Source organism: Macaca thibetana, chromosome 9 (genome assembly GCF_024542745.1).
Source record: "Macaca thibetana thibetana isolate TM-01 chromosome 9, ASM2454274v1, whole genome shotgun sequence".
Lineage (NCBI taxonomy): Eukaryota > Metazoa > Chordata > Mammalia > Primates > Cercopithecidae > Macaca > Macaca thibetana.
In genome coordinates this window covers 97,622,726-97,638,894 of record NC_065586.1, presented here as the reverse complement: position 1 = coordinate 97,638,894, position 16,169 = coordinate 97,622,726, and the positions used below count along the sequence as shown (strand labels likewise).

At 52.0% G+C, this 16,169-nt stretch overlaps 1 protein-coding gene across 1 annotated transcript in view; it reads right to left on the bottom strand.

Annotated features, from left to right (window-relative positions):
* Nucleotides 1–10,214: 10,214 nt before the first annotated feature.
* The window catches only part of BTRC (beta-transducin repeat containing E3 ubiquitin protein ligase), a 259,914-nt gene continuing 253,959 nt past the window's right edge, over nt 10,215–16,169 (bottom strand). The window contains exon 16 of the mRNA XM_050804973.1: nt 10,215–14,362. The gene's annotated coding sequence lies outside the window, so the exon portion shown is untranslated. The remainder of the gene's footprint in view (nt 14,363–16,169) is intronic.

Sequence of the window (16,169 nt, the reverse complement as noted above, 5' to 3'; positions counted from 1 at the left end):
ACTCCTGTCCTCTTAGACTTCTTGTCCTCAAACACTCCCTACATCTCCCGGTTTCCGTACCTTTTGTTCAGAATTCAGTTCCTCTAAAAACTTCCTTTCGCCACCTCCTCCAGGAAGACTATCTTGATTTAACAGTTGTAAATCTTATATCACAAACTATTTGGGTCAAAGCACATAGCAACTTTCTGCCTTCACTCATAGCCATTTGTCTGCCCCCTCCCATAAACTTAAGATTCTAGAAGACAGGGATGGTGTCTCATTATAACTGCCCCAGCACCTAACTGACAGGCACATGGTAGGGCCTCAGTCAATACTTGTTGATGCAGCTGTGGGCGGGCACCTTTTACATGTGTGTGGGTGTTCAGACACCCTGAATTTTGTGCACAGAGCAGTGTGTAGGGCTTGTATTCATGTGCAAGCATTTCTGCTTCTATGTGTACATATTTCCATATCTACATGAGCAATCATGTTAGGCACATACATGTATATGGACATAGTGGTTTCTGTAGGCATGTGTAGGAACTGAAGGTACACGGGTGTGTACGGCGGTATGTGCATGGATTTATATTGGCGGGTGTATATCCATGTCTAGTGGCAGATGTATGTGTGTGCGTAACACAAAAGGATGTTTGCATGGTCCCATGAGGTCAGGGTTGTGCCTGGACAAGTGCTGCAGGTGCACCCTACAAGGACATAGGCGCCTGGCGCATGTGCAGGCCATGTGTGTGCACAGCTGCATGTCCTGGCGGCAGGCAGGCCAGATGCCCGGTGAGCACCCTGTGGCCGCTGAGCGCAGGGCTTTGTTCCTCCGCCGAGGAGGGCCGCGTGGTTTCGCGGCTCCTCGGTCTGGGCGTCTTGGGCCCCGCCGTGATTGGCGGCCCGGCGGCAGAGGCTGGGCTCCCTCCCGGGCTAGCGGAGCAGGATCGGCTCCCGTTACAGGCACGGGGTGGGGGTGGGGGGGCGCCAGGCCATCCATCTTCTGTTATTACAGCGTAATGGGGCTGCTCGGGCGCCCGCCCATTTGTCATCGGCCTCGTTCGCTGATAACGGGCATTTGTCATCACTTTCCTCTGCACCAATGTCATCAGCGCGGCTGACAGCGGGAGGGGGGGCGTGCATGAGCACAGGCGCGCGCACATGCACATGGGCCTGCTGGACAGATGCTCGCGCACACACACACATGCACGCGGAACCTGAGAGGCACGCCGATCCTGGGGGACACATGTCCCTATGCAGGAATCAAGGTTCCCTGGAGAGAACACACTCACAGCAGCCTCATCTGTCGAGAAGATATTCCCAGCTGGAGATCCTCTTCCCCAGTGGAAGAGCTGTATGTAGGGGAGGCAGGGGGGAGGATGTTCCTGGTTAATGGCAGCTCATGGGCAGGTGGCCTTCTGCCAGCTCCGTGTGCACACGTGTGACATCAGCCACCAACATTTACTGTGCTCCCCACAGGCTGTACAGGCCTGAATGTGACTGTGCGTTTCATTGGCAGCACAGGGACAGCCAAAGAGTCACAATCAAGCTGGGTGCGGTGGCTCACGCCTGTAATCCCAGCACTTTGGGAGGCCGAGGCAGGCAGATCACGAGGTCAGGAGTTTAAGACCAGCCTGGCCAACATAGTGAAACCCTGTCTCTACTAAAAATACAAAAAAAATTAGCTGGGCATGGTGGTGTGCGCCTATAATCCCAGGTACTTGGGGGGCTGAGGCAGGAGAATCGCATGAACCTGGGAGGTGGAGATTGCAGTGAACCGAGATTGCACCATTGCACTCCAGCCCGGGCGAGGGCGAGACTCCGTATCAGAAAAAGAAAGTCACAATCAGGGCTCCCAGGATTCTCAGACACAAGGATGTTGGTGGAGTCTGCATGGCTGGCTGGGGGGGAGGTGATGGGTACTGGGTGCTGGGTGGTGGGATGACTGATCCCCACAATGCCTTCCTCCCAACCCTCCAGAGGCAGTGTGGCGTGGGAGTCACTCTTCCACTCCTGGCCCCATTCAGGCTCTGAGCCTAGTCTGATCTGCAACAAGAGGGACTTAGGAAAGACTCCAGAAAGAACTTCCTGCCTGGAAGGGGTGTGAGGCAGATTGGGGCAGGGTAACACTGGAAGTCCAGGGAAGGGGAGGAACCTCCCCAACTTGTCTGTGTCCTATGCCCTCTAGGCTGGGTCAGGGGCCAGCCCACTTGGGGCATGGATATGTCTTTCTGATCCACATTCACTGCAGGATCCCAGAGGGGACTCCATTCGTGCTTACTAGAGAGACACCCACCCCCACCTCTCTGGTTCCTGATTGTTTGGCACATATTATGTGTTCAGTACATAGCTGTGGAATGAGTAAAGGATTGAAGACAGAGTGTATGGAGGAGATGGGAGGTCCTCCTAGTCCCTCCCAGAATGGCCACTAGCCACTGATGGCTAAGATCTCATCTCATGCCCTCTCCCTAACTCCCCTTTTCACTCCTGCAGTCCCCCAAATTCCCCTTCTCCCCCAGCCCTTCCCTCCTGGGCTGAGGGGGAGGGCTGGGGGGAAGTTCCCCTGGCAGAGCAGGGCTCGCTTGTTCCTTGTAAATGAAGACCATAATTAACATTAAATTAAGGTAATACAAATGAAGGCAACATAGAGGCTGACAAGATGAGCGTTTGGGGAGGCAGTGGGGAGAAGTGATTCATATTTTTAATTTACTGTACGGATGGGCCATGTGGCTGGGGAGCGGGTGGCTTACGTGGAGGGGGTGTCGCCCCGCGATGTTTGCTGGGCTCCGAGTGAGCACACAATGACTATTAAACTCAACTGTCCATATAATGGGACAGACGCGACATGACGCCCACCGGAGCACCAGGAACCTGGCTGGCCAAGCTGTAAATCCTGCCCACACTGCACCCGCCTGCCTACCTGCCTGCCTAGCCAGTCTGGCCCAGGCCCAGAGCAGAACAGATGCAATCCCCAGGGAGCCTGAGAGGGGCCTTGGACCTGGGGAATCGAGGGGGCCCAGAGGGTCTGGGTTCTGCCCCAGAGTTGGGGGACACAGCAAGGTCAGATCCTGAACGTGCTGGAGTGAGAGGGGCCCTGGCATCCCATCCTCAGCGCAGCGCCTTGGTGCCAGGATGGGGCTGGAGTTTGGGGCCCCCCCGCCACATGGTCCATTCCAGAAATTGAATAGAAGACACTGATGTCCCATCCCAAAGAGGGGAATTAGTCATTGTTGTCACCATCAATATCATCATCACCGCTCACATTTGTCAAGCACCACCCCCAAGCACTTTTTTTTTTTTGAGACAGGATCTCACTCTGTTGCCCAGGCTGGAGTGCAGTGGCACGATCACAGCTCACTGCAGCCTCCACCTTCCTGGGCTCAGGTGATCCTCCCATCTCAGCCTCCTGAGTAGCCAGGACTACAGGCACAAGCCACCAGACCCAGCTAATTTTTGTATTTTTTGTAGAGACAGGTTCTTATTTTGTTGACCACGCTGGTCTGGAACTCCTGGGCTCAAGCAATCTGTCTGCCTTGGCCTCCAATGTGCTGGGATTGCAAGGCATGAGCCACTGCGCCCAGCTCCCCCTCACCCCGCAGCACTTCTAATCCATTCACCTCTCCCAGTGTCCCCGTGGCCATCCTATGAAGATATTATCCCTGTTTTACACATGTATAAACTGAAGCTGAGAGATGGGGAGTAACTTGATCACAAAGCTTCTAAGTGTCCACTGCCTTACATTGAAAGAGTAAACCTCAGAGCCTGGGGCAGCCCCTGGATCTGGTAAACTCCGTGCAAGGAACGGAGGCCAGGATCCCAGGCAGCCCTCATCCATGGGACCCTGAGGCCTTAGACTCGGGGCTCTCCAGGGACTTGGGGTGTGTGTGTCCACATCCACCCTCACTCCAGTCAGAAGAAAGGTGCCACCAACTCCCAGCCAGGCAAGGAGGGATTCCTGCTTACTCACTCTGCAAATGGGGCTGAAAGATGCTCGTCCGTGGGATGAGAGACGCAAGTGTAATTTAGGTTTTGATATTATGAAAGTCTCGCTGCTCTAAAACAGCGGGGCACTCGGTGCCTCATTAATAAAGGATAAACTCGGAGTCTATTTACAAGGCGCTTTTTGCGGTTATTTACTCTCCAATATACATATGTAATGTTGCGCATACTTACCGCTAGGTACAACTCTTCCTTCCAGCCTGGGCTTCCATCCTGGGGAGGGGGTCCCTGCGGGGTGGAGAGGGTCGCTGGGGAAGAGTGGGGATGCTGAAAGGCCATCCCCAGGAGTAGGGCGGCTCCATGGGAAATGACAGGCCCCATGGAGGGATGGGAGTCTCAGAACTGTAAAGCTGAAAGTAGAAAGGGCAGAGGGCACACCCCATCTGCCTCCCCTCCTGCTGGCTACCCTTCCTGAAGCCACTTGTGCTCGCCTGCCCTGCTGTCTCCAAGGCCAGTACCTTAAAGATAAGGTACTACAACGACCACGTATCCGTAAACATTGACACAAAAGAGATGCAGTCCATGGGCTCCATGCCCCTGCTGGCATTCAAAGGTGTCTCTCCAACACCCTTTCCCCTGTGCCAGGCTGGAACTCCTGGACTCAAGCGATCCGCCCTCCCGGGCCTCCCAACATGCTGGGATTGCAAGGATGAGCCACCGCTCCCAGTCCCCTGATGAGTTTTGTTGTTGTTGTTTTTGAGAGAGAGTATCTCACTCTGTTGCCCAGGCTGGAGTGCAGTGGCATGATCTTGGCTCACCGAAACCTCCAACTCCTGGGTTCAAGAGATTCTCCTGCCTCAGCCTCCCAGGTAGCTGGGATTACAGGTATGTGCCACCACGCCCGGCTAATTTTTTTGTATTTTTAGTAGAGACAGGGTTTCACCATGTTGGCTAGGCTGGTCTTGAACTCCTGACCTCAGGTGATCTGCGCTCCCAAAGTGTTGGGATTACAGGTGTGAGCCACTGTGCCCAGCCCCCTGAGCACTTCTAATCCATTCACCTCTCCCAGTGTATTCACGACCATCCTATGAAGAAGATACCATCCCTATATCCCCATGGCGGCCTCCCTCACCAGGCCCCTGCCCTGATCAGATCATGCCCACACTGGGAAGAGCTTCCTCAGCTTCTGAAAGGAGCCCCCCTACCCAATTCCTATCAACAAGTATGTCCTGCGCAACTACTGTGCACCCAATCCTATGTCACCCTTGTTACAGCCCTGCCACCCCCTCCTCCCATTCCGTGCCCAACAAAGCTTGGAGTTGTTGAGGTCTTTTTCATACCAAGGTGTGAGGTCCCTCTCCCAGCTCCTTGTGGCCGCAGCTGCCCCGCACCCCCCTTCCCTTGTGGCTCCCACCTTGGCCTGCTCTGTTCACTTGGCAAGTAGTGTTGCAGTGAAAATCCAGGCAGCCATCTCTTGTGGTGGGGTTCTGTTCTCACTCCCCTTTTATAAATGAGGGAACACTTAGAGGTTAGGGGACACACCCAGGTCATACAGCCAGGAGCATGCCACTGGGGGCTTTAACTCAGATTAGGGTTCTTACCTCCACAAGCCTCCTGGAGGCTCCTGGGCTTCCGTGGCCTGTCCCGGCCCCTCTGCTCACCATGGGCCCCAACCAGCCCGTGATCTCCAAACAGGAGCAGGGATTTCCTCTCACTGATGGACTCATTTGCTCTCGGAGTCACCAAACATCCACCACCTGCAGCTTGGGGCCTGGGCATACGGCCTGGGTGCGTGTAGGTGTGTGGGGGAAGGGAAGCCTCGCCTTGGTCAGAGACCCCAGTTCATTCACAGGGAGCTTGGAGTTAAGGCTGCCCACTCACCCTCCAGCTTGTGAACCGTGAGTCTTTCTTTCTGCACCTGTCAGCTCCTGTGATGAGGAGCATGTGGCCCAGGGACCAGTCTGGGCGTGGTGATGTGGCATGTGTGTGGCGGCTGGGAGTGGGGCAATGTCAGGCCACACCCCAGCCTGGCCAGTTTGGACCAAGGAGACATCTGGTGGCTATGAGGAGATCTGCAGCCTTGCTGCAGGGAGCCCTGGGTGAAGGTATCGGGATCTGTCAAGTCCCTTGGGAGCCCCCAGGGGCCCAGAAGGACATCGTCACCCTTGGGGTAGAGCTCACGGTTGCTCCTAGGACTCAGGGCCTGGGACTCGGTGGGAGAAGAGCCTGTGCTCATGTATCCTTCCCAGCCCCAAAGCTGGGGGAGAGCTGACCTGGAGGGTGCTGGACAGGGAGGATGACAAGCAGGAAGACCCATCCATCATTGTTGGTGAACAATGAGCCGTCACCACCCTAATTAAAGATGTAATTACAGCAAATACATTCTGGGCTTCGAATGAGTGACGGATGGCAGGAAGGCACTTTGTGGCCCACAGCCAGGAGACGCTGCTTCCCTAACGCTCCCCTCTCCAAGCTGGGGAAACCGTCCCTCAGCATCCCTTCAAGCAGGTTACAAGGTGCCCTGGTGCCTCCAGAGAGGAAGGACCGAGGTTGGAGCTGGGAGCTGGTCAGGGGCTGGGGTCTGGGGCCTGGCTGGAGAAATGAGAGTGGGAAGGAGGCCATGCAGCTGGGGTGACAGGGCCTGGGCTGATGCCTGGGTCTCAGCCAGGAAGAAGTGGGTGTTTCTGTGTGAGCATAAGAGAGCACTAGGTGGGATTTCAAGGCACTCATGCTCAGGGGTAACCCGGCCCCTGCCAAGGCCCAGGGTGGGGGTGTCCAAGAGCCAGGCCTAGAGGATTCAGCCTGCAGACCAGTAACCATAGCAAGGCTCTGGTGCGCCATGCTGGCTTTTCGTTCTGGCCTAGGCTTCAGGGACTCTCCTGAGGGCTGATTTGTCCTTAGCTGGGGGGTCAGGATACAGGGCAAGGGTCTGGCCACCTGGAGGGAGAAGAGATGGGCTCTTGTGGCCGACCGGACTTCTGCTGCTCTCCCCTTCAGCAGGGCAGGCCTCCAGCCACCCCTCGCTCCACAGCTCCAGCCTGGGACCACATCTAAAGTTATAGGCACTGGTTGTCCCTAGGAAGCCTGGGGCTTGGGACACCTCTTCCTCTCCTGAGGATCCCAAGGCCTGTTTGCCCTGGGGCCCCCACCCCCACTTACCCTCAGGGGCCAGGAAACCCTGAGCACAGGGTCACTTCACTCTGAGGCCAGCCTGCACTGTGACCACTCCAGGTACAAGGTATGAAAACCTGCCCTTTGGGAGCTTAGTGGCCTCAGCCTCTTAGCCCTACCTGCTGTGGTGGCCCCTGGCCAGGTCCTTCGGGGTTTGTGGTCCAACCTCATTGGGGAGAGGAATGGGTGGGGAATGGTGGGAGCCCAGGCAGGGAGGCAGAGGGGCGGGAGGAAGGCCCCTGACAGCAGGACAAATGCTTGTAATTTTATAACCAATCGCAGTGCGTCCATGGGGGGCCATTTGTGCCTCCACTCAGGACCAATCAGCCTGACAGAGCTATGAGTCCGCCTGAGTGAATGTGAGCAGCTCCCCCCACTACTTACTGCAATCTCATTACCCAGCCAACCCAAGACTGGCCAGAGCTGTGGGGCTGCAGGGAAGGGGGAGCCACCCAAGCCGAGCAGAGCCAGGCCAGAGCCAGGGTGGGCCTGGGGCCAAGAGGGCAAGGTGGGTGGGCCTTGGAGACCCAGCAGCTCAGAGGAAGGGAGAGGAAGGAGTCGGAGTCTCAGGAAACAACAAACAGTAAACACTGACTGGGTGCAGAGCATTTAGGATCCAGAGAGGGCCTAAGCCCCTGCCCTCAAGGGCCTTGCAATCTCCTCAGGGCAGATGGAAGATTACAGATAGATGGGCCCTGGGGAAAGGGGGGCTGAAGACGGAAGCGTTCAAAGTACAAAAAGGAGGCTGAAGGCAATGAGAGGGGCAGAGTTCTAGAGCCAGGCTGGCACTGGGCAAGGGGCTGGAAGGCAAGAGTAGGTGAGAGAGGGAAGAGGAACCAGAGACAGCTCGGGAGTGCACGCAGAGCCGGGGCAGAGAGAGAAATGCCCACCCACGGGAGGAAGAAGGGGGCGGCCAGGGGAGGGTTGGGCTGGCCGGTGGTGGATATTAAAGAATGGCCTTGCTGGATCTGGATATCTGGCTCTGGGGATGGCTATGTGCCCATTAGTCTCTCTAATTGTCAAAAATCTAATTTAGTGTCTGGAGCCTGGGCCGGCCTCGGGTTAAGTGGAGGGAGGCAGGCCTAGTCATAAATCTGCCCTCACAGCCCGGGATGGTGCTAATTCTGCAGTTAACTGAGGGGTGAGGTGGGCACAAGATGGGAGAGGCAGGGCTCTGGAGAGGGGGTGTCCCTGCATGCCAGCCCCCATGTGCTAGGTCATAGCCAGGCTCTCCTGTCTTGCAGGGGGATCATCAGACCGTCCAGGGGAAGTGCCTCACATTCGACGTGAGCTCAGGGCCAGGAGTCTCTCAAGGGTCTGCATGGCTGGGACTGTAAAACTGTCAGCCCCCTCTTCTTCTGGACCCATTCAGGGTCTACGTGGGCTGTGCTCTTGGAAAATGAGCAGGGACTGTCCCTCACGGGTGGGAAGGGCACATTTCCTCCATGAAATCATGACTGTTTGTTGAGGAAAGGGGCATGGGGATTTACACTATGTGAACAAGTGACTGGTCATCCAGTGACTGCTAGGGATGGCCCCGATGATGAGGACCAGGTGACATTCACCTGAACTGCTTGGGGAGTCACACTCCATTCCTTAGTGGGGACAGCACACTCCCCATTGGGCTGCTCAGCCTCTCCTTCCCTGGGCCCAGGCTCACGAGGTGCTTGGGGGCCTGGCCAGTCCCTGAGGATTGCACGCAGCCTGAGGTGGTGCTGGTGATGGTGGGCGCTCCAGCCCGGGTTTGGTAATGACCTTGCTCCCCTCAGAGTTGCTAACTGAAAGCAAGGGGTGTAGTAGGCGCAGCAGGAGAGGGTGGGGAAGGAGAGGGTTCCTTGAGAGGCTGTTTCCATGGGGGGAGGAAAACAATTTCTCCTGGCTTCAGCTCCGTCTCACCAGGCACCCACTTGGCCTCTCCTGCTGCTAACGAAGTGCCTTTAATTAGCAGCCTAATAAAATGCTCTTAATTGGCAAGAGCCAATCAGGAAGAAGAGAGGTCTCCTCCCTTTAGTCACTGCTGATGGTGGCACAGCTCTAGGTTGAAAGCGGGGAGGGATTCCTGGCCCCGCCGGGCAGTAGGAAGCGGGGAGGGATTCCTGGCCCCGCCGGGCAGTAGGAAACCACGGCTATAGGGCTGAGTTTTCGCAGGGCAGGCCCTAGACCCCACCCTCCCTGGGGAAGAGATCTGACATGGTGGAGGGTGAGGTCCACAAATCCTTAGGCTCAGCCTCTGCTCAGGAGCCCAGCTGATGAGGAACATTAACTGAGCAGATACCAGTGGCCCCAGAGTGGTTCCTCTAACGCCTCCCTCCCTTCCTTCTCTCTCTTGGGTGCTGCCTTACCTTAGTTGTTAGGGAGGATTCTTCAGTGTAGTTTTGGGCAATGTGGGTCCCTTTTCTTGCTCCTCAGTTTCCTCATCTGCCAAGGGTTGTCAGTCCAGACAAGACAATGAGACTACAAGGCTGATGGAGGCCAGGGAGTCTTGGTCATGTGGAAGGGTTACTAATACAAAAAGCTCATAGATCTAAAAGAAGGATGGGTCAATTTTGACAAGGATCCTGTTTGTGACACTAGAGAGGGGAGGGGAACAGGGCCAACGGGGAGAGAGAGTCCCATTCGGCCACTGCCTGCAACCTTGTACCTCTCTACGTTTGGTTGAAGGAGGGAATGGGGATTTCACTCAGGAACTGCAATGTCATACCCCAGATAGTCAAGGGTGCCTTCATTCTTACAGCTTGTTAGAGTCCTTCTGGAAACTGCTCCCAGATGTGAGCCTGCTTGCCTATAAACTGATCAAATGGGATGTAGGGGAAACTCAAGTCTTTTCACCGCTGAGGGGCTGAGAAAAATGTAAATTCTGCATTCAGGTTGGGCTGTGGTTGGCTAAGGTGACCAATTCACAAATGAGACATGACTTTGGCTTCAATTTAACTCAACATGGAACAGTAGGTGTATGCTGGCACCCCACACTCACCCACAGCGTCCAGTCCTGCTTTCTCTCATCTTGTTTTCTCACGTCAGATTATCTGCAAAGGTATCCTATCTGTGCACTCCCTCAGTCTGTATACTGAAAAGTGTATTGTCCTTTTTGATGTTGGGGCAAGGAGACAAGACACTTAGAAAATTCGCTTTAATCTTATATTTGTAATTTAAGTTACTTTTTTTCTGAACAGTTAAAAAAAACCAAAACACACTCTATTACCATGATCCTAGGTTGTGAACATATTGGTACATTGACTACACATCACCATAACATAATCACAAAAGTCAAAGCAGTCAGTACTTAAGAGTCTAGAGAACAAAGAGCTGAACCAGTTGAAAGCTCTCGGGGAAGCTCACATGTGTTGCTAGGCTTGTCCCATCGCTGGAGTGCACTGGTCATCCCTCAGATCTGTCTGGGCCGGCCTGAGTGGTCACCGCTTTGAGAAAGCTGTTAGTTTCCTTGGTGCCCAGAGGGCTAACATCCTAGTTGGCCTTTTCCTTCAGTGTCCAAGAAGGGGAAGGGTTAGGAGAGGAGGTAACACTTTAAAACACTTACTGCACTGATCCTTAATAAAACACACACACATCCAATCAGGAGCTAAGTGCGCCAGCTGTGCTGGCTGGAAAGCACGTATTTTCAATGTCATCTGCCTCCAGGACATTTTAGATCATAGCTACTCTACTTCCAACAGAAGGGGTTTCTAAAGATCAATGCATTAAGTTCCACCTGAAACCAGGCAGCCATCATCATGCTCTTTTGATTTCTCTCTTCAGCTCAAAGGATTCTGACACCACAGATGAGCTACAGGTAAAGAAGTGAAACTCAGTTTTCTAAGAGATGGCTCTCTTTCCAACACTATGTTGACACTGTGGTTAAAGGAGGTCTGGTCTGTTGGTGATCAGCTGTGTGGAGGAAGACCAGGGAGGCTGTACCCTAAGTCTCAGGGCTGCACTAACCTGGGTTGGACTGCTCTGCTTCAGGCTGGAGGGTGTTGCCATCTAAGGCAAAAGGGAGATGCTGAGAAGGTTAACAGTACCAAGGTATCTAATCCAATTATAGGAAAGAAAAAAAATTGCCCTGATTATTTCCAGTATTCCCCACCCCTCCCACCTTTTTTTCCCCACACAATCAAGTGCTAAGTAAGGAGCAGACCAACTACAGCTGTTTAGACCAATGGTACCAGCAGCCAGCAAGGGAAGAGTGCATTTTTTTCCTCTGTAGCTTTAGACTATACAGAAGAAAAATAAAAAAGGATTGTTCTTACTCAAGCAGAAAAACAAGAATGATGTAGGGGTCTCACAGTCTTTTCTAGTTCGGAAACAAGTTATGAGGGACAGACTTTATTACCTGTCAATAGAGATCCAAAAGAGTCCCTGTCTCTGAAGTTAGGAGACACCAGAAAGAATTTTGCCAAGGGACATGTACAAACGGCCTTCCATCCATGATTCACATCCTTTCAAATTGCACACAAAGTTAAAGGATGTTCTCAGCAGTGAAATACACACATGTGCAGCAAGGCATGTTGGTCTTGTCCAAGTAGCCCCAGTGTGCACCAAAAGGTCACATGTCTGTACCTCTTCCTCTGCCTTCGAAGGGGTTTCAGCCTGTCTTTAAAAAAGGTTTCCTTTAGGCCCTACGTTGGAAAATAAATTTTAGTGAGAAGAGACTAATTTACCATGAGAACACCTTCAGCTCTGTTTCTATCACTCCTTGGAATGTGCTGAGACTTTGTCTTTTTGTTTTAAAAAGGTCAAACTTTACATTTATTCTAGCCCAGCTGGGGATTAGTGATAATCAATTCCCACTGAAATCATGCAGAGATGGTAAGTGGGGTTTACCTTCTCTGGAAATGAACTTTTACTTACCTGATTATTTCTTCTACAATGAACTGGTAAATGACCCCCAGGGCTGAGAAATGTGAACGATTCAAGTTTTTCAGACCACTTAACTTCATTCCCATTTCCATCAGCAGCAGAGAGGACAACTTGGAGAATATCCTGAACTGGGGGAATGGCTCCACATCTGTAGGATTCGACCTGATCTCCTTTGTGATGTACTGGACATGTTTCAAAACAGTCTTAGAAACAATATTCCTTCAACTGAACCTAGATTGGAGAGCAAAACCCTGGGCACCAATAAACATTCAACAGCTTCCACTTTGTAATAGCAGCATATGACAGAAGGGCTGGTAAAATTATGGCTATTGGACAATATTTTGAGACAGCTTGAAACCCATGCCTTTTAAATGTCTGACCTGTGTGTTTTTCAGGGCTGACAGCCCTCTATCTTCATCTATAGCAAAATCCTTACCCAATCAAAAAGCCATTAATAGTCAACACAATAGATGACGAACCCTGATAGTGGCCAAGTAGAAAACATTTCTCTGTAGCATTTGGGTAGCTGGGAAGGGAATTACATTGAGAAAATATTTCCTAGGCTACGACATATCATTACACTGGAAATATTTTCTGAATATAACCTTGAACTAAAAGCTTAAAAATACTCATAAAGCAGGAAAGGTAGAGTGCATATGCATAAACTGACTCTCAAATATGTAGTCACAACATCCAGTCTGGGTACACCTTGGGAAGAGGATACCTTCTTGCCTGGGGAGAGCAGCTGGGTGCACATTAATAGTATTCTGTGTGCTCCCAGGTTGGTGTGGCACAGGTGCCCTTGCACCTGAAGCCCACTAGCTTTGGCAGCTCACACAGCTGCCTTCCGAGTGGCTAGGTTTACCTGACCCTTGCCGAGGTCCAGCCATTTATGCTGTTTGCCAGTCGCCACAGACATTTTATTGGCTGGGGAGAGTGAAGAGTAAAATAAGGTCAGGAGGAGGAAGAAAAGGCAGTTTTTGTCCCATTTATAAACCCTGTATGCCATACTTCACCCTGATCCTCTCTCTTGGGCAGCTTTGCCCCTCTGCAAATACTGGGTGTGGGGGAAGCAGAAGGAAGGTTCTGCAGTGCAAAGTTGACATGGTGAGATCAATTTTTGAGAGATGATATTTAACTGGCCAAAAAACAAAAATAAAAACAAAAAACAAACACAAAAAAACCAGTGTTTTCTCCTATCTCTCTTAAGCTACCTTGATCAGGGTCTTTGCAAAGATACAGGCGGGGTACTCACAGGCCCTGATGAGGAAATCGGAGATGGAAACCATTATGCAGAATGCACCAAGCATTTGGTTCTGGCCATTTCAAACCTTTCTGTAGGCTGAGCCTTACCAGTGATTTAAGATGAAGTACAATGCTTTTTATTACACACCTAATTGTTAATGAGAGGAAATGCAATCAGCAACTCCTTTCCACACTCTACATGGAATCAAGGACACTGCTGAGTCCAGAAAAGATGCAGCCATTGATGGAGCCCAGGAAACTTCTTCTCCCCGCCCCCCGCCCCCCATCCTCCTTTTGGGTGTGGGGAAGAAGGAGAGAGAAGAGTTGCAAATATGATGAGAATATCATGTCCGAGAATCCACTGCTGCCACAGGGTCACTTGCAGCAAAGGTCTGGGGCTGAAATCTTCACTGAACAGCATTTAACTCTTCCAAGTGTTGCATTTTCTGGCTGATCTGGCTCATGCTAGAGGAGGACACTCTCTTCATACACTTTCTTCTCAGGTGGAGCAGACAGAGAAGAAAGGTTGAAGGGGAGTAGGCAAGTAGATGGGAAGAGGAACAGAAACAAAGAGAAGGCAGGCAGGAGGCCCAAATCTTCCAGTGTATACATTCTTGTGTTTTCTTTTTCTTGCCCCAGAGGCTAACAAAGCGAGCTCTGTCTCCTCCTAATCATATTGGGGCTGGGCTGCTCTGGCCAGGTGCTTGGCATTCCTGCAGTTAACAGGGAGACACTGGGTACTGTCTGGCTTGAAGCTGCATCCCCCATCCCCTAGAATTGGGTCTCTCCCAGCAGGCTATACAGGAAAACTAGTTCTTCTGCTTAATGGCAAAGCAAGAGAGATTCTGGCAAAACACTAAATATATTTATAAGTCATCTTTGTCTGGAACCAATGGGAAAAAACTAGGTGCAGAGGGGAAAGGAGGAGAGGAGGGGAGGTTTAAAAGTTCCAATCATTCACAAAAGATAGAAGATATCTTCTGATAGCAGCACTGAAGCAGTCAGCTGTGCTGAGTAGACTGTCCTGGGCCGACTGCAAACCAACTGTCCCAACAGGAGTCTCAAAGCCCTGCTCCTCGGCTAGTCCGGGGAAACTGGGCAGTAGTTTGATTGTTACTGTTGTTGCTCGTCCTGGTATTGGCAGATACGTTAAATACCGCAACTTTAATGGGTCCTGTGTGAAAACAGAGCAAACAGTCATTAGCCCCTTTTTCGATATTTCTTACTTGCTTGAAGAAAAAAGAGCATTCACTTAGCTTCCAATGGGGAAAAGGCTTAGGAGTCCTTCCTAATGCCTGCTCTCTGTCTATGCCATGCAGGAGCTTCTGTCAAAGGTGACCTGGACTGATGGGGAAGTTACACTAAAGGCAGGGCTTGCTGACATGCTCAGGGCTGTGGTGTTCAAGCAGAGGACTCTGATGTCTTTAGGCTGAGAGTGACCATGGTTGGCATAGCTTTCACCTGCCCTGTAGAATGCCCTGTAGAAAGGCCCTGCCTTTGAGTGGCCATGAGCATGGTGGTGCCACTAACAGAAGTGGGGGAATCAAGGAAAGCTGGCCCGGCTGTGTGGCTGGAGGGTACCAGCAGTGTAAAGGAGGGGACAGTGTAGTTGAGGATGTGAGCACTAGAAGTGCTCTTGCTTCTTCAAGGACAGCTGTGTGGATGGCAGCTGGAAATGTGGCCTGGAGATTAAAGCAGAGGCTTGGACTGGAGACAGAAATTTGAGTCTTCTACATTGAGATGAGATCTGAAGCTTTGGGAAGAGAGAAGGCAGCCTAAGAAGGAACTTAGATAAGGAAGAAAGAGAGGCCGGGCATGGTGGCTCACACCTGTAATCCCAATACTTTGGGAGGCCAAGGGAGGTGGATCACTTGAGCTCAGGTGTTTGAGACCAGCCTGGGCAACATGGTGAAACCCCATCTCTACAAAAAAAATACAAACAATTAGCTGGGTATGGTGTTGTGTGCCTGTTGTACTCAGGAGGCTGAGGCAGGAGAATCACTTGAGCCTGGGAGGTGGAGGTTGCAGTGAGCTGACATTGTGCCACTGCACTCCAGCTTGGGCGACAGGAGCGAAGCCCTGTCTCAAGAAATAAAATAGGCCAGGTGCGGTGGCTTGGCCTTGAGAGGCCGAGGCAGGTGAATCATGAGGTCAGGAGATCGAGACCATCCTGGCTAATATGGTGGAACCCTGTCTCTACTAAAAATACAAAAAATTAGCCTGGCACGGTGGCAGGCACCTGTAGTCCCAGCTATTCAGGAGGCTGAGGCAGGAGAATGGTGTGAACCCAGGTGGCAGAGCTTGCAGTGAGCCGAGATCGCGCCACTGCACTCCAGCCTGGGCGAAAGAGCGAGACTACGTCTCAAAAAAAAGAAATAAGATAAAATAAAAATAATAAGAAAAGCCAGAAACAGACTCTTAGGAGTGAGGGGGAAAGAGGCACAAATAATCAGAGAGCCAGGAAGAATATTAAAAATAGCAAAGTGTCACAGAAGTCTAAGGAAGAGAAAATTTTGGGCAAAAGGAGGGGGTAGGTATAGGGAGATTGCAGTATTAATACTAATGACCAGTTTTTCCTGAGGGCATGCTATGTATTCGGCACTGTGCTAAGCACTAGGAATTTTCCATACAGTATCTCCATGCAGCCTTCACAGGGCTCCATGAGGTGAGCAGTGCCCCTCATGTTACTCATCAAGAGATTCAGGCTCTGGGAAGTTACTTGTCCAAGGGCACATAGCCTGTGCAACTTGGCTGAGGAACGATGAACCGTGTCCTCTGTGGGAGAAAGAGGTGCTGAGGCAAGCCCAGTTGGGCGTGAATCACTGCCCTCAGTGGAACACTGCAAAGAGAGATGCAGAAACGTGTAGCGAACATGTACTTCCGCCAGGAGAACTGAGGCAACGCTCCTCAGCAGCTAGGGCAGCCTTCTCAAACTGGCAACAACCTAGTGTATTCAAACTGGTCAGAACACCACGTATGAT